At 44.5% G+C, this 26,863-nt stretch overlaps 2 long non-coding RNA genes across 2 annotated transcripts in view; both read right to left on the bottom strand.

Moving 5' to 3' along the window:
• LOC137618696 (uncharacterized) overlaps positions 1–26,863 on the bottom strand; it is a 408,492-nt gene that overhangs the window by 174,899 nt on the left and 206,730 nt on the right. The gene's annotated exons all lie outside the window — the stretch shown is intronic.
• LOC137619281 (uncharacterized) lies at positions 14,193–25,703 on the bottom strand. Its single transcript, XR_011039884.1, has 3 exons — positions 23,757–25,703; positions 22,153–22,281; positions 14,193–14,964 (listed from the first exon to the last, which is right to left on the bottom strand). It is a non-coding gene; the product is annotated as an uncharacterized lncRNA (long non-coding RNA).

Raw genomic sequence — 26,863 nt, 5'->3', positions numbered from 1 at the left:
AGTGAGCAGCTAGATGATACTGAAGGGGGCGGAGGTGGAGTCTCCCTAACTCGATGAACAGGGCCAGCGATGAAAATGTCCCTGTTAGACTCATCCACTGCCTGATTAAGCATCGGTTCCTTCTCAGCATGCTCTGGATGCATTCTAGGGCTTGAAAGATCCTTGGGGCCGACGGACAAGTCCGAAAAGCTCGACTCTGAAGATCCATACCCAAGGAGACAATGGTCTGGGATGGAACGAGCTGAGACTCCTCAAAATTGACCAGGAGGCCCAGTTCCTTGGTCAGATCCATAGTCCATTTGAAAATCTCCAGACAGCGACGACTTGTGGGAGCTCTTAAAAGCCAGTCGTCTGACGGAGCCGGACACAAGATCATGATACTGCTGCACAGTCTGTAAACTGTCAATCATGGGCAAGCGAGGAAGTACAGTGACAACCCGAATCTGTCTAGACTGTCTGGGTCGTACAGACAACTCCTTAACGGGTTGCTGAGGTTGCCGCACTGCGTCACAACAAGTCCCTTCTGTTGGTTGTTGAACGTCTTCCCCGTGACACATTGACTCCGTAAACAAAAAATCCTCTAACAAGGACTAAGCTTGGACTGCATGTCATGCAACACAGCTCAAGGTCTATGGGAGCAGGTGTGGTAACAGACGGGATTAGCGGCTGAAGTGGAACCATTACCTTCCCTGTAAGCATGTTATGCTTAAATAAAAGTCCATAAGAGGTTATGCAGCTAAAGGCTCCCTCCAAATGACAGAGTCCTCAAGGGAATATCAGAAGGAGGGAGAAAAGAACTTTCTAATCTACAGGGACCTTATCCTAGAAAAGCTAAGTTCTCTGAGTGAGGGTTCACTGGTGCAAAAGCAGCAGACTAGAAGGCAACGTTATGAAACTGCTTGACAGTCTAGTGAGTTGGCAACAACCCAAGATGTGTTGAGAAGCATGCGGTAAGGTATGCAGAGCATGATGTATGCAGAGTATGCTGTATGCAGAGCATGCTGTATGTAGAGCATGTTGTATGCAGAGCATGCTGAATGCAGAGCATGCTGTATGCAGAGCATGTTGTATGCAGAGCATGCTGAATGCAGAGCATGCTGTATGCTGAGCATGTAGTAAGCAGAGCCTGCTGTAAGCAGAGCCTGCTGTAAGGAAAGCAGAGCGTGTGCATGGCGTTTAACATTTCTCAGAAATTCCATGACCAGTGCTAGAGTGCTTTATGCATGCTTGCATGGGGTTTAAACCATGGTATGAAAATGGAGGTGAGGTATGCTGAACAGCAGAGTCAGAACGAGCTGGAACAACAATAGTTGTGGTTTCCTCTTCAAGACTCCGATGAGGGAACACCTGAGGCTCAGTCTGCAAAGGCTGAATAAAAGACAAGCAGAAGGAAGGCGCATGGGTGGAGGAGGCTGACTCCTAGCATGAGTGGTTGAACCCAAGGGTGCGCTTGCTGAGCGGTTGGCGGAAGCGGAGTAGCAAGTTCCAGTTCCTGTGGTGTGAGCGGAGCGCGATGAGGAAGAGGCTGCGCAGAACAAGGTAAATGTCTCGCAAGCTGAGGCTCCTGAGGCGTAAGGCTAAGGTGTTGTGGTGCTTGCCTTGTGGAGGGTTGAGCTCGCTGCAGCGAGAGCTGAGGAGACTGACTCATGGACGGGAGAGGTTGTTGTACCTCAACCGAGTGTTGCATCACTGGTGGAGCAGCAAGTGGAGGCGGAGGAAGAGAGGTATAATCCTCCTGATCCCAATGTAAAGGTTGCCTTAAGGAAGGCGGAGGCTGAACACCACAGGGAACAGCAAACTCAGCACGTGGCTCAACATCGTACGCCTGGCAGGTGGAACTGCTGGCAGGTGGTACTGCGATCAGGCGGAGCGAATGTAGGTGGAGGGAGTGTAGGCGGAGGCGGAGGAGCAACACTCTCAGCCCGACACTCACGCATCAAGTCCGAAAGCTGTGCTTGCATGGACTGTAGTAGAGTCCACAACATCGTACGCCTGGCAGATGGTACTGCGATCCGGCGGAGCGAGTGTAGGTGGAGGGAGTGAAGGCGGAGGCGGAGGAGCAACACTCTCAGCCCGACACTCACGCATCAAGTCCGAAAGCTGTGCTTGCATGGACTGTAGTAGAGTTCACAACATCGTACGCCTGGCAGGTGGTACTGTGATCAGGCGGAGCGATCATAGGCGGGGGGGGGAGTGTAGGCGGAGGCGCAACACTCTCAGCCCGACACTCACGCATCAAGACCGAAAGTTGTGACTGTATGGACTGCAGTAGAGTTAACTTGGGGTCGGCAGACACTAAGTTCTGCTGAGGTAAAGCCTTAACAGCAGAGATCTGTTGTGGCAGAACCTTACTCCTCTTAGGCGGAGTGTAATCAACTGATGACTGAGGAGAGTCAGAGCTAACCCAATGACTGCATTCGGGTTGTGAACTTTAACTTCGTACGTCTGGCATAGGTCTGGACTTAACGTTTAAGAGGTCTTGAGACCTGAGACCAGCGTTACTCTGCCTTTATTTTCTCCCCTAATCTCTTCTGCAGACGAGCAAAATAAGGGCTCAATCGTCTGCGGGTGGGAGTGACGGTCTCGGTAAGACACGCCCACAACCACCGAGAATACTTCTGTGCGCCGATCAAGGCCTGCTGAACCCTTATGCCCTTCGACATTGCTTCTCCCCTGGGCTTGGGAGCTTGCAAGAGGTCCCGGACTGGGAGGACGACTGGCGCGCACAAAAGTACCCTCACGCACTAATCACTTATCACTTTGATTTCTGTTTGCACTTATTTCACTGAACTCGAAACTTTAAGTGGTTTGTACCTGAAATACGCAATTCTATCCTTACTCAAAGTTAGTAATTGCGAAAACAGAATTACAATGTAACAGAAAAATCTAATGAAAGATAATTCAGTGGTTGGAAAGAGACTAAACACTAGATCACTCTAGAAACGTTTAGTTTCTTCCCCTAAAGAGACTAGGGAGAAGAGCAAAAACGATAACGACGTTACTCGTACGCCTGGCAGGCTTGAATGAAACGTTTATCCTCTTTCTCCCTCCGTCTCTATCTCTCTCTCTCTCTCTCTCTCTGACTTAGAACCTGAGAGAAGAGCCCAAACATATATATCGTTAAAACATATTATTGTTAAAGGAAAAAACTGAAAAGTTCCTTTATTAGGATCAAAACCATTAAGTAAAGAAAGAATGAACAAAACGCTAGACACGGTTACTCTTACTGCAACGTGAAACCGTGAACATTCTTTCTCTATCGTAACGATAGAGTGCAAGTTGAACGTTCTGAACGTCAACGACTGCAGAGACAAAACAAAACGTTAGTTCAACTTTGAAAACAGTACGAGACTGTCAAAGAAAATCTTTCAAACTCTGTGGCGGAAATAGCATAATATGTTAACAGGTAAAACCGAAATGACGGGCTCAAAGTTTATTAACTTCGGTAAAAGACCGCCTACTATTAGGAAGGTCGAATATAAACAAATATAAAAATTAATTTAATGAGTTTATAATAAAAGGAAGTTAATCGAAGAGGCCTATAAGAGGCGGAGAGATACAAAATAAATCTATAACTTTCGTTAAGCAAAATTAAGAAAGAGAGTCTATACTCTCTTAGACACCAACACTTCCGTCTAAGGGAAGGGTCGGCCATTGAAAGGTGAACGAGAGTTCAAACTCTCTCGTCACCATAATTAATCAAATTAATTCCAAAAGCTAACTAAGCTAATATAGAAGTTTCCAGTAAAGCGACAGCCGAAATCAAAGAGAAATACTTCACCAAAGTCGTGAAAATACTCCAAGAACATAAGCGTATCCCAGAACGTCTTGCCGGAAGCACGACAGAGGAATAATTGAGGAGGTGTCAACAAGAAGTACTTGAGTACCTGGCCACAGGTGGCGCTGGTAAATACACCCCCTTCTAGTATTGTGATAGCTGACGTATCCCTCCATAGAATTCTGTCGGGCAACGGAGTTGACAGCTACATGATTATCGGGTAAGTTTAATATTGAAAAACTATAACAACGTTACTCGCTTGAATGAAACGTTTATCCTCCTCTTACTCCCTCCGTCTCTATCTCTCTCTCTCTCTCTCTCTCTCTTGACTTAGAACCTGAGAGAAGAGCCCAATCATATATATCGTTAAAACATATTATTGTTAAAGGAAAAAACTGAAATATTTCCCAAAATGAAAAGTTCCTTTATTAGGATTAAAACCATTAAGTTAAGAAAGAATGAACAAAACGCTAGACACGGTTACTCTTACTGCAACGTGAAACCGTGAAAATTCTTTCTCTATCGTAACGATAGAGCGCAAGTTGAACGTTCTGAACGTCAACAACTGCAGAGACAAAACAAAACGTTAGTTCAACTTTGAAAACAGTACGAGACTATCAAAGAAATTCTTTCAAAGACATTAAAATAGCATAATATGTTAACAGGTAAAACCGAAATGACGGGCTCAAGTTAATTAACTTCGGTACCAAGAAAAGACCGCCTACTATTAGGAAGGTCGAATATAAACAAATATAAAAATTAATTTTAATAAGTTTATAATAAAAGGAAGTTAATCGAAGAGGCCTATAAGAGGCGGAGAGATATAAAATAAACTATAACTTTTGTTAAGCAAAATCAAGAAAGAGAGTCTATACTCTCTTAGACACCAACACTTCCGTCTAAGGGAAGGGTCGGCCATTTAAAGGTGAAAAAGAGTTCATACTCTCTTCGTCACCAAAAATAATCAAAATAATTCCAAAAGCTAACTAAGCTAATATAGAAGTTTCCAGTATAGCGAATAGCTGCAAATTTAGAGAAATACTTCACCAAACCGTGAACAATACTCCAAAATCATAAGCGTATCCAAGAACGTCTTGCCGGAAGCACGACAGAGGAAAAAGTGAGGTGGCGTCAACAACAAGTACTGTAGTACCTGGCCACAGGTGGCGCTTGTGAGTACACCCCCTTCTAGTATAGTGATAGCTGGCGTATCCCTCCCGTAGAATTCTGTCGGGCAACGGAGTTGACAGCAATCATGATTATCGGGTAAGTTTAATATTGAAAAATAATATTAACTAAAGCATCATTTCTTTGACCATAAAAATCTGCTGGAAACAAAAAGGATCTTGATAAAACTGTAAATGAGAAAACCTGCAAGTTAATATTCTTTGCCTGGATAACCATAAGAGCCCCATTTCTGCTCTATAGGGTCAAGGGAATCCCTCTGCCTATTTTCTAGCATCATTTAGACCAATAACTTCCCAAATAAGATACTGGAAACAGACAGAGCAACCCAACTTAAGCTAAAATTATTGGAGACAACGCCATAATAAATGACCTATTTCTTAATTCACTTTATACTAAAACTGATAGACTCAACACACAACTATTTTCTTGAATCCTTTTGACCGATAATCTGCCAAATAATATACTGGAGACAGACAGCAATGTTAACCTTACAACAGTCCATCTCTAACTGGGAAAATATGACCAATTTTTTTCAGTAATAACCTTTTGAAAAAGGGATCATAATATAAGTAATGCTTAAAAGACTGTCCAGAGTATGAGACTGTTACCATCGAACAAGCTGATGCAGTTATCAAGAACCCAAAGAGACCAATATTCTAACTTTTGAAGACTTAAGAATAAGAAATAATGTAAACTACTTTACGCTTTAAAAGGAACTAAAATGTCTAGAACAACATAATCTAACCAAGATAACCATTTACAAGTGACTCATTTGTTTTCATTCAATCGTAGTTTGACTTATCAAGTCTGTATCTAAAACAGCATCATCATTTTCTACCTCTTCTTATTTTCCATTAAGGAACACTCTGTACTGTATATTATATCATTAACCTTTTACTGATATCCAAATATCAATTCTCTAGAACCCTAGAAATATCCTGCACAGAATATCATTCAAATTAAACCCTGATTTGATAAAACACAAACTTTGAATCCTTCACAGCTTAAGGAAAGGTGAATCTTCAAACCTAAATAATAATAAATATAAAAAACTAAGTTACCTAACAAATCATGATGATAACATTCAACTGTTTATGTTCCACTATTTCTAAATCAGTTCCCATCAAGTGAAGATAAAAGTGAAGTTTCTCTGAAAATAGTTTTTCTCATCTCAGAATTGAACAGTTAAACAAACCACAGTTTCAAACAAGATGTTTTTGATAGAGTTGGTTCATGATCAAGCCAAATTAGAAAGACAATACAGTAATGGAAAACCAATTGAAGTGGTTAGACGGACACGAAGTCATTAAGCGATAGTTATGAAAGAAGATTAATTGAATCATTAAGTAATATTTCAAGAAGAGACTAATTGTTAGATTTAAGTGGAGGACTTGAATGTACAGTCATCAGGAATTCCTGTATCTGTACTTCTATAAAAGTATACAGAAGTTTTGCAGTAATATTAAATGACTGTATCTTCAACAAAGAGAAGACTAAGAGGCCAGTAAAACTAAATAGAAGGAAAATGAGGCACACTGTCACAACAGACCTTGGCAATGGGTCACATTGAGAGCCTGTAAGTTAACCAAGGAAAAGCTTGAGCACAATTCTCAAAGGTTCAGGTTTAAGGGTTTGTTATGAGTTGAACCTTCTCGCAGTGGAACCTCCACGAGACGAGCAAGAGAGGCTGCTTCAATCATCTTCAACAATATCCAAGTTTTTTCTCACCCAAAAGAATATTCTGTCTTTTTCCAACAAGCGCACACACACACACATACACACTCGCTAACTCTCTCTCTCTCTCTCTCTCTCTCTCTCTCTCTCTCTCTCTCTCTCTCTCTCTCTCTCTCTCTCTCTCTCTCACACACACATTTACTGTGCTTAAAACTGTGGTTTGCCTAAACTGTACATTTAAATACAAAACAAAATAGTTTTCTGAGACCAAATGCTAAATCCCTAAACTAAACTCAACTCTAAAACACCACTGACAGAATCATATCCATTTACTCCAGAGGCAATACACTGCAATGCTTCAAGTTTCGGTACTGACTAAATATCCTTACATTGTATAGACTGAGTCACATGACTGAGAGAACACAACCTATGAGAGACTGTTGAGAGAAGGTCCCTAACCAGAAGACATTGCCTCAAGAGTAAATGTGTAACAACATACCATCATTTTACAGAAGGTCTTCACAGATGACTACCTTCACATCTTACTAATACCAACAGTGACAGACCAGTCAGGAAATAGGAGAGCTGGTTGAGAGCTTAGGAGGTTGAGTCAGTAGTCAGTTTAACTCATAAATAATTCTAATAACAACAAAATTTGATGCTCAAAATGAAATAAATTGTTTGACGTTTTAGTTACAGAGGCTCCTAAGTCCTCATAGGATTGGCCGGGAGAATTTGAGACTAAAAATAATCTTAATTTGAAATATAATTCTTTAGAAATCTATTGAAATAAGATGAATATTCTTGCAAAATTTCTTAAACGGACTCATCAACAAACAATCACTGAAAAACATTTGATAAATTCAAAGTTCTAATGATTTCTCGAAATCCATTTCCTCAATGCTTCCCTTCCAATACCTTAGATCACGTACCCCAACATTAATGCTGATAATATTAAAATATTCAACTTATTTAAATTTGCATGAGATTTTCAAAGTCAAAACTTGATGAAGGACTTCTGAGTCACTTCCAGAATCACTGAAAACATCAGAGGGGAATTACTTTTACAGATCTAAAATGTCAAAACTCTTGATTTGAAAAATGTTATTTTCCTTAGTAAAATAAATTTTTGAATATACTTACCCGATGATCATGTAGCTGTCAACTCTGTTGCCCGACAGAAATCTACGGTCGGGATACGCCAGCGATCGCTATACAGGTGGGGGTGTACACAACAGCGCCATCTGTGAGCAGGTACTCAAGTACTTCTTGTCAACAAGAACTCAATTTTCTCCTCGGTCCACTGGTTCTCTATGGGGAGGAAGGGAGGGTCCTTAAATTCATGATCATCGGGTAAGTATATTCAAAAATTTATTTTACTAATGAAAATAACATTTTTCAATATTAATCTTACCCGATGATCATGTAGCTGATTCACACCCAGGGTGGTGGGTGGAGACCAGCATACATGTTAACATTAGAAGCTAAGTATCCCGTATTTCAATTTAGCAGTTATTCAAAATAACAAACATAAAATAAATAAGTACCTGGTAAGGAAGTCGACTTGAACCATTACTCTGCCTTTTTTAAGTACGTCTTCCTTACTGAGCCTAGCGATCCTTTTAGGATGCTGAGCGACTCCTAGGTGCTGAAGTATGAAGGGCTGCAACCCATACTAAAGGACCTCATCACAACCTCTAATCTAGGCGCTGCTCAAGAAAGAATTTGACCACCCGCCAAATCAACCAGGATGCGGAAGGCTTCTTAGCCTTCCGTACAACCCAAAAAACAACAATAAAAAGCATTTCAAGAGAAAGATTAAAAAAGGTTATGGGATTATGGGAATGTAGTGGTTGAGCCCTCACCTACTACTGCACTCGCTGCTACGAATGGTCCCAGGGTGTAGCAGTTCTCGTAAAGAGACAGGACATCTTTGAGGTAAAATGATGCGAACACTGACTTGCTTCTCCAATAGGTTGCATCCATAACACTCTGCAGAGAACGGTTCTGTTTGAAGGCCACTGAAGTAGCGACAGCTCTAACTTCATGTGTCCTTACCTTCAGCAAAGCATGGTCTTCTTCCTTCAGATGAGAATGGGCCTCTCTAATCAAAAGCCTGATGTAATAAGAAACTGCGTTCTTAGACATCGGTAAAGCAGGTTTCTTGATAGAACACCATAAGGCTTCTGATTGTCCTCGTAATGGCTTTGTACGTCTTAAATAGTACTTAAGAGCTCTTACTGGGCAAAGTACTCTCTCTTGTTCGTTACCAACCAAGTTGGACAGGCTTGGGATCTCGAACGACTTGGGCCAAGGACGAGTTGGAAGCTCGTTTTTAGCTAAAAAACCGAGCTGCAAGGAACATGTAGCCGTTTCAGATGTAAAACCTATGTTCCTGCTGAAGGCGTGAATCTCACTGACTCTTTTAGCTGTTGCTAAGCAAACGAGGAAAAGAGTCTTTAATGTGAGATCCTTAAAAGAGGCTGATTGAAGCGGTTCGAACCTTGCTGACATCAGGAACCTTAAAACCACGTCTAGGTTCCAGCCTGGTGTGGCTAACCGACTCTCCTTTGAGGTCTCAAAAGACTTAAGAAGGTCCTGTAGATCTTTGTTGGTGGAAAGATCTAAGCCTCTGTGGCAGAAGACTGCTGCCAACATGCTTCTGTAACCTTTGATCGTAGGAGCTGATAGGGATCTTACATTCCTTAGATGTAAAAGGAAGTCAGCTATCTGCGTTACAGAGGTACTGGTTGAGGAAACTGCATTCGCCTTGCACCAGCTTCGGAAGACTTCCCATTTTGACTGGTAGACCTTGAGAGTGGATGTCCTCCTTGCTCTGGCAATCGCTCTGGCTGCCTCCCTCGAAAAGCCTCTAGCTCTTGAGAGTCTTTCAATAGTCTGAAGGCAGTCAGACGAAGAGCGTGGAGGCTTGGGTGTACCTTCTTTACGTGCGGCTGACGCAGAAGGTCCACTCTTAGAGGAAGAGTCCTGGGAACGTCCACTAGCCATTGCAGTACCTCGGTGAACCATTCTCTCGCGGGCCAGAGGGGAGCAACCAACGTCAACCGTGTCCCTTCGTGAGAGGCGAACTTCTGCAGTACCTTGTTGACAATCTTGAACGGAGGGAACGCATACAGGTCTAGATGGGACCAATCCAGAAGAAAGGCATCTACGTGAACTGCTGCTGGGTCCGGAATCGGTGAACAATAAATCGGGAGCCTCTTGGTCATCGAGGTAGCGAATAGATCTATGGTGGGCTGACCCCACAGGGCCCATAGTCTGCTGCAAACATTCTTGTGAAGGGTCCACTCTGTGGGGATGACCTGACCCTTCCGGCTGAGGCGATCTGCCATGACATTCATGTCGCCTTGAATGAACCTCGTTACCAGCGAAATCTTTCGATCTCTTGACCAAGTGAGGAGGTCCCTTGCGATCTCGAACAACTTCCTCGAATGAGTCCCTCCTTGCTTGGAGATGTACGCCAAGGCTGTGGTGTTGTCGGAGTTCACCTCCACCACCTTGCCTAGAAGGAGGGAATTGTAGTTTCTCAAGGCCAGATGAACTGCCAATAGCTCCTTGCAGTTGATGTGAAGTGTTCTTTGCTCCTGATTCCACGCGCCCGAGCATTCCCGTCCGTCCAGTGTCGCACCCCAGCCCGTGTCCGATGCGTCCGAGAAGAGAAGGTGGTCGGGGGTCTGAACAGCCAATGGTAGACCTTCCTTGAGAAGAATGCTGTTCTTCCACCACGTCAGTGCAGACCTCATCTCTTCGGATATAGGAACTGAGACCGCTTCTAGCGTCATGTCCTTTCTCCAGTGAGCAGCTAGATGATACTGAAGGGGGCGGAGGTGGAGTCTCCCTAACTCGATGAACTGGGCCAGCGATGTAAGTGTCCCTGTTAGACTCATCCACTGCCTGACTGAACATCGGTTCCTTCTCAGCATGCTCTGGATGCATTCTTGGGCTTGACTGATTCTGGGGGCCGACGGAAAAGCCCGAAAAGCTCGACTCTGAATCTCCATACCTAGATAGAAAATGGTTTGGGATGGGACGAGTTGGGACTTCTCTATATTGACCAGGAGACCCAATTCCTTGGTCAGATCCATAGTCCATCTGAGATTCTCCAGACAGCGACGACTTGACGGAGCTCTTAAAAGCCAGTCGTCCAAATAGAGGGAGGCTCTGATGTCTGCCAAGTGAAGGAATTTGGCAATATTCCTCATCAGTTTCGTAAAAACAAGAGGTGCCATGCTTAGGCCAAAGCACAGGGCTTGGAACTGGTACACGACCTTTCCAAAGACGAACCTTAGGAAAGGTTGGGAGTCTGGATGGACGGGGACATGAAAGTACGTGTCTTTTAGGTCCAACGAGACCATCCAGTCTTCCTTCCTGACCGATGCTAGCACCGACTTCGTCGTCTCCATTGTGAACGTCTGCTTGGTGACAAAAGCATTGAGAGCACTGACGTCCAGCACCGGTCTCCAGCCTCCTGTCTTCTTCGCTACCAGGAAGAAACGGTTGTAGAAGCCCGGGGATTGATGGTCCCGGACTATGACTACCGCTCCCTTTTGTAGCAAGAGAGACACCTCTTGCTGCAAAGCTAGCCTCTTGTCCTCCTCCTTGTAGTTGGGAGAGAGGTTGATGGGAGTAGTTGCTAGAGGGGGATTGCTCCAGAACGGAATCCTGTACCCCTCTCTTAGCAACTTCACAGACTGAGCGTCTGCACCTCTGCTCTCCCAAGCCTGCCAGTAGTTCTTGAACCTGGCTCCCACTGCTGTCTGGAGAGGAAGGCAGTCAGATTCTGCCTTTAGAGGACTTGGAACCCTTCTTCTTTTTGCCACGATGACTGTCGGCACGGGTACCTCCTCTGCTGGAGGTTCTGCCACGAAAGGGCGGGATGAACCTAGATGCTGGTGTGTCCATCCTAGGTCTAGGCACGGAAGGTAAAGAGACTTTACGTGCGGAAGAAGCCACCAGGTCGTGGGTATCCTTCTGGATCAACGAGGCAGCAATCCCCTTGATCAGCTCTTCCGGAAAGAGACACTTGGAAAGCGGAGCAAACATCAACTCCGACTTCTGGCATGGTGTGATCCCCGCAGACAAGAAGGAGCAAAGATGATCTCTCTTCTTAAGCACTCCAGACACGTACGAAGCCGCAAGTTCACCAGACCCATCCCGAATGGCTTTGTCCATGCTAGACATGATAAGCATGGCAGAGTCCTTATCCGAAGGGGAGGTCTTTCTGCTTAACGCCCCCAAACACCAGTCGAGGAAGTTGAAGATCTCAAAAGCACAAAAAACTCCCTTCAACAGATGGTCCATGTCAGAGAAGGACCAGCAAATCTTGGAGCGTCTCATAGCCAGCCTGCGGGGAGAGTCAACCAGACTTGAGAAGTCGCCCTGGGCAGAGGCAGGAACTCCCAAGCCGGGTTCCTCTCCCATGGCATACCAGACGCTAGATTTGGAAGCAAGCTTGGTAGGCGGAAAGATGAAAGCATTCTTTCCCAGTTGCTTCTTGGACTGCAACCACTCTCCCATTACCCTCAAAGCTCTCTTGGATGAGCGTGCAAGTACGAGTTTCGTGAAGGCAGGAGCTGCTGACTGCATGCCTAAAGCGAACTCGGAGGGAGGTGAGCGCGGGGTTGCAGACACAAACTGTTCCGGATACAAGTCCCTGAACAGGGCAAGGACTTTCCTAAAGTCTAAGGAGGGAGGCGTAGACTTGGGTTCTTCTAAGTCGGAGTGCGGATCGTCCAAATGCGCAGCTTCGTCGTCATCAGATACTCCATCATCCGAATGCTGAGGAGGAAGTGGCAAAGGTGGAGCAGCAAGTAGAACGGCTGAATCCGGCAGCACGGGTGCATGCGTAGCTGCACCGGATCCAACATCATGCCGCTGCTGGTCAGTCTGCGAGCTGGCAACAACAAAAGCGGAGTGCTGGTGCGTGGGAGGGACTGCCGTGGGTTGCGGAGCATGCCGCATTGCGTCAAAACACGGCAGCTTGACAGCACCTTCCCACTGCTGATGCGGTAGCTCACGCATGTCAACGGAGGGTGCAGCATGAACATGCGTCTGGCAGGGTCGACTGCGCATCGGTGGTGGAGCTCTCACAGGTGGAGTGTGGGAGCAGGCAGCCGCAGTATCTGCTGAGCGCACAACCGTGGTTGGTTGTAGGTTAACAGGTGCCGTGTCAACCTTCTCAGCACGATACTCCTGCATGAAGGAAGCAAGCTGAGACTGCATAGTCTGCAGCATGGACCACTTAGGGTCTACCGTGGTTGGTGCGGCAACAGACGGAGTAGTTGCCTGCTGCGGAACCACTCTACCTCTCTTGGGAGGTGTGCAGTCTTCGGAAGACTGCGGCGAGTCCGAACTGACCCAATGGCTACACCTGGGCCGTTGGACTCGCTCGGAAGGGACCTTACGCTTGAGAGGTCGTGAGACCTTGGTCCAACGTTTCTTCCTAGAAACTTCTTCCACAGACGAGGAATGATTGGGCTCACTCGTCTGTTTGTGGATGGGACGATCTCTGACAGATATGTCCGCAACCACTGAGGGTACATCCGTACGCTGATCAAGGCCTGTCGAACCCTTTGGTCCTTCGACATTGCTTCTCCCCTGGGCTTGGGAGCTTGCAAGAGGTCCCGGACTGGGAGGACGACTGGCACGAACAGATGTACCCTCATGCGCAACACTGACACTGACACTTTTCACCTCACTTGCACTCACTACACTTCCCACTGCACTTTTCGCTTTCAACTCTTTGACATCGGCCAAAAGTTGATTCCGGTCATTAGCTAATGACTCCACTCTGTCACCAAGAGCCTGAATGGCACGCATCATGTCCGCCATGGAGGGTTGAGCACTAGTAGCAGGGTCGGGAGTCACCACTACAGGGGAAGGAGTAGGTTGAGGGGCATGGGGAGAGGAAAAATCAAACGAGCGAGAAGAACTCCTCCTGATCCTATCCTTCTCTAGCCTACGTGCATTCTTTAGGAATTCGTTAAAATCGAATTCCGAAAGCCCAGCGCATTCCTCACATCGATCTTCCAATTGACAGGATTTACCCCTACAATTGGAACAAACGGTGTGAGGATCTATGGAGGCCTTCGGAAGACGCCTAGAACAAGCCCTAACGCTACACTGCCTGTACTTAGGGACTTGAGAATGGTCAGACATCTTGAAATCTTGAATTAGCCAAGGGGGAAATCCAAAATCTAGCAAAGTTCATTAACAATTAATCCAAATCTAATCAAAAAGCTTGATAAGCTAATGATAAAAGTTCCTGAATAGCGAAAGCTAAAATCTAGAGCGAATACATCACCAAAATCGTGAAAAACAACTCCAGAAACAACAGCGTATCCAAGTAGGTCTTGCCGGTGGCACGACAGAGGAAAAATTGAATTCTTGTTGACAAGAAGTACCTGAGTACCTACTCGACAGATGGCGCTGTTGTGTACACCCCCACCTGTATAGCGATCGCTGGCGTATCCCGACCTTAGATTTTTCTGTCGGGCAACAGAGTTGACAGCTACATGATCATCGGGTAAGATTAATATTGAAAACTGAAGTTTTGTTGGTAAAGAAATATTAACTTTTTTATTCAATGAATTCTGTTAAATCCAATTGAGAAATCCATTGAAATTGAATCGATCTATAAACGCCTCGAATTGTATGGGCCACTTTATACTATAGGTTCAAGGCATCTAAGCATTTACCAAGGGATTTTTATAAGTTGCATAACAGCCCTCCAAACTTGGTCAAATAACTTTATAGTATGGTTAATATATATCACAATCTCTCACATTTTAAACTTAATACTATAGATGTTTTTAATCTGACCTCTTTTTGGAAATTTATAAATATAGTTTCTTACACAGAGAATTGAAGCCTTCCTGGAAAAGCTGATATGAACCTGATACAGCAGCTTTAGTTACAGCCTCACTGGAGTCCAAAAGTCTTGTACCCTCTGGCAAAATTACCCACACAGACATTACTTCAAAAGTCAATATGTACGTAACTATAGTAAAATATAAAAAATTTCAAAATGAATTTGTGAATGGGGGCACTGAACCCAACAGAATCCCAAAATTGGGAAAACGTCTGTATTCCTGACTGGTCTGACACCATTGCTGTGCAGAAGGTAAGACTTTCGTAAAATAGTTTTGCAGTTTCTAGATGTAAATGAATCAAACTAAACAGAAATAATTATAAATGGCTGAGATGAGTCAGTCATGATGGAATGTTCTGGAATCCTGGTGCCACAGACAGAGGATGTTAAGGCACCAAATTTCCATCAGCGTCATGGAAAAAGGATCCATTTCCTGTAAAGGATAATACATCCATGAATAAAATGTTATTTTCATTAGTAAAATAAATTTTTGAATATACTTACCCGATAATCATGTAGCTGTCAACTCTGTTGCCGACAGAAATCTACGGTCGGGATACGCCAGCAATCGCTATACAGGTGGGGGTGAACACCACAGCGCCATCTGTGGTCAGGTTCTCCAGTACTTCTTGTCAACACCACCTCAATTTTTTCCTCGGTCCACTGGTTCTCTATGGGGAGGAAGGGTAGGTCAATTAAATCATGATTATCGGGTAAGTATATTCAAAAATTTATTTTACTAATGAAAATAACATTTTTCAATATTAATCTTACCCGATAATCATGTAGCTGATTCACACCCAGGGTGGTGGGTGGAGACCAGCATACATGTTAACAAAGAAGCTAAGTATCCCGTATTTTATTTTATTAGTTATTCAAAAATAACATAAAATAAATAAGTACCTGGTAAGGAAGACGACTTGAACCATTACTCTGCCTTTATTAAGTACGTCTTTCTTACTGAGCGTAGCGGTCCTCTTAGGATGCTGAACGACTCTTAGGTGCTGAAGTATAAAGGGCTGCCACCCATACTAAAGGACCTCATCACAACCTTTAACCTCGGCGCTTCTCAAGAAAGAATTGACCACCCGCCAAATCAACAAGGATGTGGAAGGCTTCTTAGCCGACCGTACAACCCATAAAAAGTATTCAAGAGAAAGGTTAAAAAGGTTATGGGATTATGGGAATGTAGTGGCTGAGCCCCCCCTACTACTGCATTCGTTGCTACGAATGGTCCCAGGGTGTAGCAGTTCTCGTAAAGAGACTGGACATCTTTGAGATAGAATGATGCGAACACTGACTTGCTTCTCCAATAGGTTGCATCCATAACACTCTGCAGAGAACGGTTCTGTTTGAGGACCACTGAAGTAGCCACAGCTCTCACTTCATGTGTCCTTACCTTCAGCAAAGCAAGGTCTTCTTCCTTCAGATGAGAATGTGCTTCCCTAATCAGGAGCCTGAATAGGTAAGAAACTGAGTTCTTAGACCTTGGAAGAGAAGGCTTCTTGATAGCACACCATAAGGCTTCTGATTGTCCTCGTAAAGGTTATGACCTTTTTAGATAGTACCTAAGAGCTCTAACTGGGCAAAGTACTCTCTCCAGTTCGTCCCCCACCAAGTTGGACAGGCTTGGGATCTCGAACGACTTAGGCCAAGGACGTGAAGGAAGCTCGTTTTAGCAAAAAACCGAGCTGCAAGGAACATGTAGCCGTTTCAGATGTGAAAACTATGTTCCTGCTGAAGGCGTGGATCTCACTTACTCTTTTAGCTGTTGTCAAGCACACGAGGAAAAGAGTTTTTAATGTGAGGTCCTTAAAAGAGGCTGATTGGAGAGGTTCAAATCTTGATGACATAAGGAACCTTAGGACCACGTCTAGATTCCAGCCTGGAGTGGACAACCGACGTTCCTTTGAGGTCTTAAAAGACCTAAGGAGGTCCTGTAGATCTTTGTTGGTGGAAAGATCCAAGCCTCTGTGGCAGAAAACCGCTGCCGACATACTTCTGTAACCCTTAATCGTAGGAGCTGAAAGGGATCTTACGTTCCTTAGATGTAACAGGAAGTCAGCAATCTGGGTTACAGTGGTACTGGATGAGGAAACTGCATTGGCCTTGTACCAGCTTCGGAAGACTTCCCCTTTAGACTGATAGACTCTGAGAGTGGATGTCCTCCTTGCTCTGGCAATCGCTCTGGCTGCCTCCTTCGAAAAGCCCCTAGCTCTTGAGAGTCTTTCGAAAGTCTGAAGGCAGTCAGACAAAGAGCGTGGAGGTTTGGATGTACCTTCTTTACGTGAGGTAGACGTAGAAGGTCCACTCCTAGAGGAAGAGTCCTGGGAATGTCGACCAGCCATTGCAGTACCTCTATGAACCATTCTCTCGCGGGCCAGAGCGGAGCCAACCAACGTCAGCCGTGTCCCTTTGCGAGAGGCGAACTTCTGAAGTACCCTGTTGACAATCTTGAACGGCGGGAATTCATACAGGTCGAGATGGGACCAATCCAGCAGAAAAGCATCCACGTGAACTGCTGTTGGGTCTGGAATCGGAGAACAATACAACGGGAGCCTCCAGGTTATCGAGGTAGCGAACAGATCTATGGTTGGCTGACCCCACAGGGCCCAAAGTCTGCTGCAAACATTCTTGTGAAAGGTCCACTCTGTGGGGATGACCTGACCCTTCCGGCTAAGGCGATCTGCCATGACATTCATATCGCCCTGAATGAACCTCGTTACCAGCGTGAGCTTTCGATCTTTTAACCAGATGAGGAGGTCCCTTGCGATCTAGAACAACTTCCACGAATGAGTCCCTCCCTGCTTGGAGATGTAAGCCAAGGCTGTGGTGTTGACAGAGTCCACCTCCACCACCTTGTTAAGCTGGAGGGACTTGAAGTTTATCAAGGCCAGATGAACCGCCAACAGCTCCTTGCAATAGATGTGAAGTGTCCTTAGCTCCTGATTCCATGTTTCCGAGCATTCCTGTCCGTCCAAAGTCGCACCCCAGCCCGTGTCTGATGCGTCAGAGAAGAGACGGCGGTCGGGTTTCTGAACAGCCAAAGGTACACTTCCTTGAGAAGAAAGCTGTTCTTTCACCACGTGAGAGTAGACCTCCTCTCTTCGGGAACAGGAACTGAGATCGTCTCTAGCGTCATGTCCTTTATCCAGTGAGCCGCTAGATGATACTGAAGGGGGGGAGGTGGGGTCTCCCTAACTCGATGAACAGGGCCAGCGATGAAAGTGTCCCTGTTAGACTCATCCACTACCTGACTGAGCATCGGTTCCTTCTCAGCATGCTCTGGATGCAATCTAGGGCTTAGTATATCTTTGAGGCCGACGGAAAAGCCCGAAAAGCTCGACTCTGAAGATCCATACCCAGGTAGACAATGGTCTGGGATGGGACGAGCTGGGACTCCTCAAAATTGACCAGGAGGCCCAGTTCCTTGGTCAGATCCATAGTCCATCTGAGAATCTCCAGACAGCGACGACTTGTGGGAGCTCTTAAAAGCTAGTCGTCTGACGGAGTCGGACACAAGATCATGGTACTGCTGCACAGTCTGTGAACTGTCAACCATGGGGAAGCGAGGAAGTACAGTGACAACCCGAAGCTGTCTAGACTGTCTGGGTCGTACAGACAACTCCTTATCGGGTTGCTGAGGTTGCCGCACTGCGTCACAACAAGTCACTTCTGCTGGTTGTTGAACGTCTTCCCAGTGACACACTGACTCCGTAAACAAAAAATCCTCTAACAAGGATTAAGCTTGGACTGCATGTCTTGCAACACAGCTCAAGGTCTATGGGAGCAGGTGTGGTAACAGACGGGGTTAGCGACTGAAGTGGAACCATTACCCTCCCTGGAAGCATGCTATGCTTAAATAAAAGTCCATAGGAGGCTAAGCAGCTAAAGGCTCCTCTCCAAATGACAGAGTCCTCAAGGGAAAATCAGAAGGAGGGAGAATAGCACTTTCTCATCTACAGGAACCATATCCGAGAAAAGCTAAGTTCTCTCAGTGAGGGTTTCACTGGTGCAAAAGCAGCAGACTAGAAGGCAACGTTATGAAACTGCTTGACAGTCTAGTGAGTTGGCAACAACCAAAGATGTGTGACTGAGAAGCATGCGGTAAGGTATGCAGAGCATGCTGTATGCAGAGCATGCTGTATGTAGAGCATGCTGTAAGGTAAGCAGAGCATGTTGCATGGCGTGCGGCTTATGCTGCATGGGATGAGGCTCATGCTGCATGGGATGAGGCTCATGCTGCATGGTATGAGACTCATGCTGCATGGGATGAGGCTCAAGCAGCAAGGGATGAGGCTTATGCCGCATGCGTTGAGGAGGATGCCGCATAGTATGAGGCTCCTGCCTCATGGGTTGAGGCGGTTGCCGCATAGCATGAGGCTCCTGCCTCATGGTTTGAGGAGGATGCCGCATAGCATGAGGCTCCTCATAGCATGAGACTCCTGCCTCATGGGTTGAGGAGGATGCCGCATAGCATGAGGCTCCTGCCTCATGGGTTGAGGAGGATGCCGCATAGCATGAGGCTGCCTCATGGGTAGAGGAGGATGTCGCATAGCATGAGGCTCCTGCCTCATGGGTTGAGGAGGATGCCGCATAGCATGAGGCTCCTGCCTCATGGTTTGAGGAGGATGCCGCATAGCATGAGGCTCCTGTGAGGTTCCTGCCTCAAGAGTTGCGTCTGCCTCAAGGGTTGAGGAGGTAGTTGCGCAGAGAGAGGCTCATGCTGTGAAGAATGCGGTTGCTGCATGCGTTGAGGCGGCTGCCTCATAGCATGAGGTTCCTCAAGAGTTGAGGCTCTTGCCTCAAGAGTTGAGGTTCTTGCCTCAAGAGTGGAGGTGGCTGCCGCAAGAGTTGAGGTTGCTGCCTCAAGGATGGTGGAGGTTGCCGCAACGCAAGAGGTTGCTGCCTCGAGGATGGAGGAGGTTGTCGCAACACATGAAGCTCCTGCCTCAAGGGTAGAGGAGGTTGCTGCAAAGCATAAGGCTCCTGCCTCAAGTGTTGAGGAGGTTGCTGCATAGCAAGAGGCTCCTGCCTCAAGGAAAGTGGAGGTTGCTGCACAGCACTGGTATCTGGCAACTCCCAATGCGGCAGCTCACGCGTGGAGGTAGGTTGAGGAACCTCAACATCATACGTCTGGCAGGGTGGACTGCGCAGAGGTGGAGTTGAGGCGGCTGCCTCATGAGCGCTCGCAGGAGGAGGTGTGCTAACCTTCTCTGCCTGAAACTCCTGCATCAACACCGCAAGCTGAGACTGCATTGTCAGCAGCATAGACCACTAGAGTTTAAGAAAGACAACAACAAACGGAGCTACTGTCCGTTGAAACTGAGGGTCTAAAACAGCTGGTGCGGCAACAGACGGAGTTACTGTCTGTTGCGATACCACCTTGCCTCTCTGGGAGGTGTGCAGTTGTCGTACTGCAGCAAGTCCGAACTGACCCAGTGCTAATGGCACCACCTAGGAGTTGGACTTGCGCGGAAGGGACCGACTTGCACTTAAAAGCTGCAAGATTTGGTCCATGGTTTCTGCGAGAAACCTCTTCCGCAGACGAGGAATAAAAGGGCTCTCTCGTCTTTGTGTGGGTGGGGTGATCACGTCGGCTACGTGAGTTGGTAACACCCGAAACCACGGAGGGAAACGTCTGTTCGTCGATCAAGGCCTGCTGAACCCATAAGTCCTTCGACATTACTTCTCCCCTGGGCTTGGGAGCTTGTAAGAGGTCCCAGACTAGGCGAACAACTGGCACGAACAGACGAACCCTCGAACGCAACACTGTAACACTTTGCGCTTATCACTTTATCACTTTTGATTTTCTGTTTGCACTTATTTCACTGAACTCGAAACTTTAAGTGGTTTGTACCTGAAACACGCAATTCTATCCTTCATTAAAAGTTAGTAATTGCGAAAACAGTATTACAATGTAACAGAAAAACATAATGAAAGATAAATAATTCAGTGGCTGGAAAAGAGACTAAACACTAGATCAAATAAACTACGTTTAAAATTTCTCACAGCATAAAGCCTGAGAACAAGAATAAAACTCTAGAAACGTTTACCTTCTTCCCCTAAAGAGACTAGGGAGAAGAGCAAAAACGATAACAACGTTACCCGCTTGAACGAAACGTTTATCCTCCTCTCTCTCCCTCCGTCTCTATCTCTCTCTCTCTCTCTCTTGACTTAGCACCTGAGAGAAGAGCCCAATTATATATATCGTTAAAACATATTATTGTTAAAGGAAAAAAACTGAAAGATTTCCCAAATAAAAAGTTCCTTTATTAGAATTAAAACCATTTAAGTTAAGAAAGAATGAACAAAACGCTAGAATCGGTTTACTCTTACTGCAACGTGACACCGTGATAGACTCTCTCTCTATCGTAACGATAGAGCGCAAGTTGAACGTTCTGAACGTCAACAACTGCAGAGACAAAACAAAACGTTAGTTCAACTTTGAAAACAGTACAAGACTATCAAAGAAATTCTTTCAAAAACATTAAAATAACATAATATGTTAACAGGTAAAAACGAAATGACGGGCTCAATGTTAATTAACTTCGGTTCCAAGAAAAGACCGCCTACTATTAGGAAAGGTCGAATATAAACAAATATAAAAATTAATTTTAATAAGTTTATAATAAAAGGAAGTTAATCAAAGAGGCCTATAAAAGGCGGAGATATAAAATAAATCTATAACTTTGTTAAGCAAAATTAAGAGAGTCTATACTCTCTTCGACACCAACACTTCCGTCTAAGGGAAGGGTCGGCCATTTAAAAGTGAGAGTGAGTTCATACTCTCTTCGTACCAAAATTAAATAAAAAATTAAATCAAATTAATTCCAAAAACTTGCTAAGCTAATGATATAGCTTCCTGAATAGCGAAGGCTAAACTCTAGAGCAAATACATCACCAAATCGTGAGCAATAACTCCAGAATCAACAGCGTATCCATGTAGGTCTAGCCGGAGGCACGACAGAGGAAAAATTGAGGTGGTGTTGACAAGAAGTACTGGAGTACCTGACCACAGATGGCGCTGTGGTGTTCACCCCCACCTGTATAGCGATCGCTGGCGTATCCCGACCGTAGATTTCTGTCGGCAACAGAGTTGACAGCTACATGATTATCGGGTAAGATTAATATTGAAAAACACTCTTTTGGGTTAGTTACAATAATCAATGGCAGACAGATTTTCAAAAAGGCTTAAGGATTAATTGGAAAATGGTCTAGACTATTAATAAAAAGCTTCAACATTTACTATCGTTGATGTATTTATCAATTTTTCATTATTACTACCCTAGCTACAACCCTAATTGGAGAAGCAGGATGCTACAAGCCATGGGCTCCAACAGGAAAGTAAACAAGTGAAGAATAGAAATGGAGAAGTGTTCAATATACTATAAATGATATATAACAAGAAGCATCACAAATTATATTAAGACCAGTAACAACATTAAAATGGATCAGTCATATATAAACTATGAAACAAGACTTATATCAACCTGTTCAACAGAAAAAGACATTTGCAAACAAGTTTGAGTCTTTAAGATTTCTATTTCTTATATCACAAAATATCTTGGCTGAAAGTCTCTTGTAGATTACCAGAGTGGATTAGAATTGGAAAACTCACCTGGTACTTGCAGGATTTGCTAAGGGTTCCTAAAGCATTTTGGCTGGCTGTCTTTCTTCCTAACTAAGCTGGTGTCAAAGGATGAACTGTGCAGACGACGCATGGAGGGACGACTTCGTTTCACAAAACCTGAAAGATGGAAACCATTTAAACACATTTCACGATGAAGTTGTTCAGAATTTTCATTGCAAAATATGATCTGCAGAAGGCTTTAAAGGTTGGCCACAAAGAAGTATTTTTTCTAACTCAGTTATCTAATTCTATTAATCTGGTTAAACTACTTAACCAAAAGGCTTTGTCAAATAAGAACAGACTTCTTTTATCTCACAAAGTGTCTTAGTGAGTTACTGTACTTTAGGGGCCTAACTAAGCTGTTACTTTCTTAACAGTTCAACAAGATCACCAAATCCAACTCCAAGACTTTGACATGGCTAAACAGAAAAGGAAATGGAAAGATAGATCAGGACGTAAAGCACAGCACTTCAGGGGAAATGTCCCTCTTCAGAGGAATGGTCGAGTGTTGACAAGGCATTAAGATCTCTCAAGTTATATCAAGAAATGTCCTTTAAGCAATTCTAAAGGTCCACTTTCAATCCTTCAAACCTTACTCTTTCTTTCTCCTTAACTTTTCATCCGTTCCCTTTCTACTTTCTCCAACTGAACATCTCCCTATCCAACTTTCTCCTGTTTTAGTCTTCGTGCAATACTGAGTACACTCTCATCATCATGAAGTTTTTCAAACGAGTATCTTGTGTTAGTTAGAGAATATCCTCAACTTACAAACTCAATCAGTTCCAAGAAGCTGTTTGTTAGACGAATTGTTTGTCATTTGAATCTTGTTAAATTTCAGCCTAGGATAAGCCTAACCTGATTCCGAGGCCTACGATTTCCTGCTACAAGTAAAAAATATTCCTGTTTCCTATGAAATAAAGATTAGGTCATTGCAAATGTCATTTTACTTACAGTATTAAATGACATAATACAGTTTTACTGCAGAATATCTTTGTCTCATTACAGTCTATGAAATTTTGATACAAGATCTAAGATTTATGATTTCAGTTGAATTTGTTTTTGTATCTCTGAATGCTTATAAGTCGAAGGACCTTCTGTACTGCATCACCATCACCTCCTACGCCTATTGATGCAAAGGGCCTCAGTTAGATTTTGCCAGTTGCTTCTCTGTACTGCATAACAAGAATCGATTTATGAAAAAATCCCTATAAGCCCTTTTAAGTAAGCTCCATGTGGTAGCTAATACATTACAATAGGTTGTTCAGTATTCCAACTTTATCCTTCTTATGAATACATTTATCCATTTTAATCTACTTTTCCTACAATTTCCCAACAAAAAGAAATACAAAGTTGAAACCACTTAATAAGAAGTACATGATTGAGTTGGTGTAGATGTCACAACATCCAAAATACTTGTGAAAATCTACACAAAAGAATACGTAAAAGATTCTATCTTTCTTCTCTGACAAAACTCCCTAACAATTAAAACAAGAAAGATTCACAAGCAGAGAGATGACGATAAATTAAACGTAAAAAAAAAAGTAGAGACCAAATCATGGTCTCGTCCCCTACAAGATCATTTTCAAACTTACCATTAAGACATCCCATCCAAATTAGATAACTGCTGTGTAAACGTTGGCCTAGATAATGTTCCGTTAGCTGTGCAGAGTTGGAAATGGTGCTGTCTCTCTTCCAAAGGATTAATCAAATGCCGACTGCAACGATCACAGCCCAATCTCCATCTTTCTGGGCCTTTCCAAATTTGCTGACAAACTGATCATCTGGTCTTTAATAAAAGCATCTTGAGTCTGGAAAATAACTTCCTGATGGCTGCTATCCCCGTACAACAAATCAAGGAAATTCAAAATAATGTTCACTTCAAATTTAATTAGATGAAAATAAAAATGAAAAATTTGTAGATAATTTTTGTATTTTTCATAATGATAAAAACCTTTAGCTATTTATTAGGGGTATTACTTTCGGTGAAACTGAAAGGACGAGCATTAAAATTTTGACGAGGGTTAACTACCCATTACGCTAGTTGGCGGCAGGTAGGAGGGTACCTTGCTGCCAATGCCACTCACACACTTGTGATTTACCTCACTTTGCTTGGAGGTAAGACTTCAAGGGAGATAGGGTCGGTGGGTAAGTTTGTATAAATAGCTAAAGGTTTGTTTCAGTGGGAAAAATACAAATTATCTATGAATTTGTTATTTGTTCCCTAACTGGAATATAAACCTATGCTATTTATCAGGGATGACTCACCCATTAGGAAGGGTGGACGTCCTTGCCAATCTGGCTTTTGGCTTTACCCAGGGGCTCCTTATCTGAGTATATTTGTACCCAAAATAAGGAGTCCCTGCATCTCGCTAAACATCAGCTTGTGCAGAGGACCCAGGCTGCTGCTTTCCTCATAAGAGAAGCTTTCCCCATAAGAGAAGAGGATGAAAAAAAGAAAATGAGAGTCACTTGTTGTCACCTCTGGAAATTGTGTCTTGGCAACAAACTCAGGGACGAAACTGAACGTTGCCTTTCACCCTTTTCATGAATGGACAATATCGAAAGAGAGACCATGAAGTTCCTAGACTCGTTTGGCCACTGTTAAACTGTGTAGGAACACTGTCTTCTAAACCAGGTGAAAATTTGTTGCCTGGTGAAGTGGAACATAGAGAGGTCTCCATAGAGACCGGAGAACTCGAACCATGTTCCGAGGGAAGTCTCAACTCTGACTGGGGAAAGGCAACTTTGTAGGTCCACATGAGTTAGAAAAGATCTAGCGATGAGGGGATGTCCCTTCCTTTCAGTTTGGAGACAAGGCTCAAGGTTGAGTGATCGTCTTTACCTGCTGAAACTGAAAAGGAGAATCTTCTCCTTCTGCAAATACTCAAGGATTCTGCTACTGCTGGAATAGAGGTATTGAGTGGAGAGACATGCTTTCCCATGACACCAACCACAGAAGACATTATACTTTACCTGGTAGACTGATGCTGAGGAATTCCTCAGATATCCAGACAACCTCTTCGCAACTCATTGCGAAAAGCCGCTCTGAGAGATGAGGTGCTGGGTAGCCTACAGGCATACAATCATAGCGAAGCTATAGCTTGTGGTAGATGTTGAAGTGTGGTTGTCTGTGACGTGGAGAGGGTTCTTTTGGAGACTCCGTCAGGAGCTGCAGAAGGTTTGGAAACCATTCTGCGTAATGCCATAGCAGATCTATGAGAGCCCTTGGGAGGCTAACCGATGTTCTAGCCTGGTTGAGTATTCTCTTCAGACAAAACAGGGATGAGACGTAAACGTCGTTCTTGTACCCACCGTTGTTGGCATGCTTCTTGCCAGAGAGCCTTGGGGTCTAAGATTGGGGAGCAGCGGAAGTCTGAGGTTCAGGGCATTGCGAAGAGATCCATAGTTGGAGAACCCCATAAAGTCAGGACTTTGTCCACTACAAGCTGATCCAAAGGCCATTCGATACACCTTACATGAGATACTGTGCACAGATTGTCGGCGATCACATTCCTCTAGTCTAGAATGAATCGGGCTGATAGTGATACTGAGAGGACTTTGGCTCATTTTAGTATTTATACAGTTAAATGGGAAGAGTCTGCGAGCAAGTTCCTTCTTGCTTGTTAATGTGAGTCCCTATGTGGTGTTGTCACTCATTACACAATGAGTGGTCCCTCAGGAATTGACAAGGCTGTTGAAGGACCAGAAAGTTGGCCTTCCTCTCTTAAGAGATTCAAGTGAAGGTACTTTCGGACTCTGTCCAGAGGCCTGAGGTCGTGTGGTGCAGCACTATGGTTCCTTTTCCATTCTTTTGATGTGTCTAAGCACAGGATCAAATTCGGGGGAGGGGGGGGATCAGAATGTTATACTACTCCATAGATAGATTCTTAACTGCCACCCATCCCTTGAGTTTCGTCAAAACTTCTGGTCCCATGGGGATCAGAATGTCCAAGGAATCGGAGGCCTGATTCCAATCCAATCGGACTCAAGCCACCACTGGAGAGAACGAATCCTGAGGTGGGCGTTGGAAGCTACACAGGCCAGGGATGATAGGTGTCCGAGGAGAAATAATCACTCTGGGCTGGGGGTTCTTCTCGTCTTGAGAAAGGGTCTTGTGACCTTTCTAAGCAATGTTATCCTGTCTTTGATGAGAAGGTTTTATGGAGATTGTCTAGAATCATTCCCAGATATACCAGTCTTCTGAGAGGGAAGTAGGGAAGACTTCCAAAGGTTTACCATGATCACCTGATCTTGGTAAAAAAACCTCAGAAGTTTCAGTGCTAATGCAAAGTTGCCACCGAGTCTGCTAAGGTCAGTCAGTCGTCCAGAAAACGGAGATGGAAGCCGATCCTAAGAGCCCAGGATGGGTGCTGTGGAAAGACTGAAGCACAGTACCCCGAACTGGTGTTTCTTGTTGTCTAGACTGAAACTCTGATACTTCCTAGAAGATGGATGGTTTGGGCCTGGAAGTATGCACCTTCTAGGTCCAGTATGCACATGAAGACCTGCGGTCTTACCCTTTGTCCGAACTTTTTCAACATGGTGTGGATATCGACCCAAAGGGACAGCTCCTTGCAGATCCTTTCGCATGGGAGATTGTTGACGCTTGGGTCTTGACTCTTGGCGTAAAGGATGGGACGCAATACCCTGTGTAAGGATTCTTCCCTGGGAGAGAACTCCTTTAACTGATAGAAGTGCG

Source organism: Palaemon carinicauda, chromosome 25, assembly GCF_036898095.1.
Source record: "Palaemon carinicauda isolate YSFRI2023 chromosome 25, ASM3689809v2, whole genome shotgun sequence".
In the NCBI taxonomy this organism is placed as follows: Eukaryota; Metazoa; Arthropoda; class Malacostraca; order Decapoda; family Palaemonidae; genus Palaemon; species Palaemon carinicauda.
This window is presented reverse-complemented; position numbering and strand designations above follow the sequence as displayed.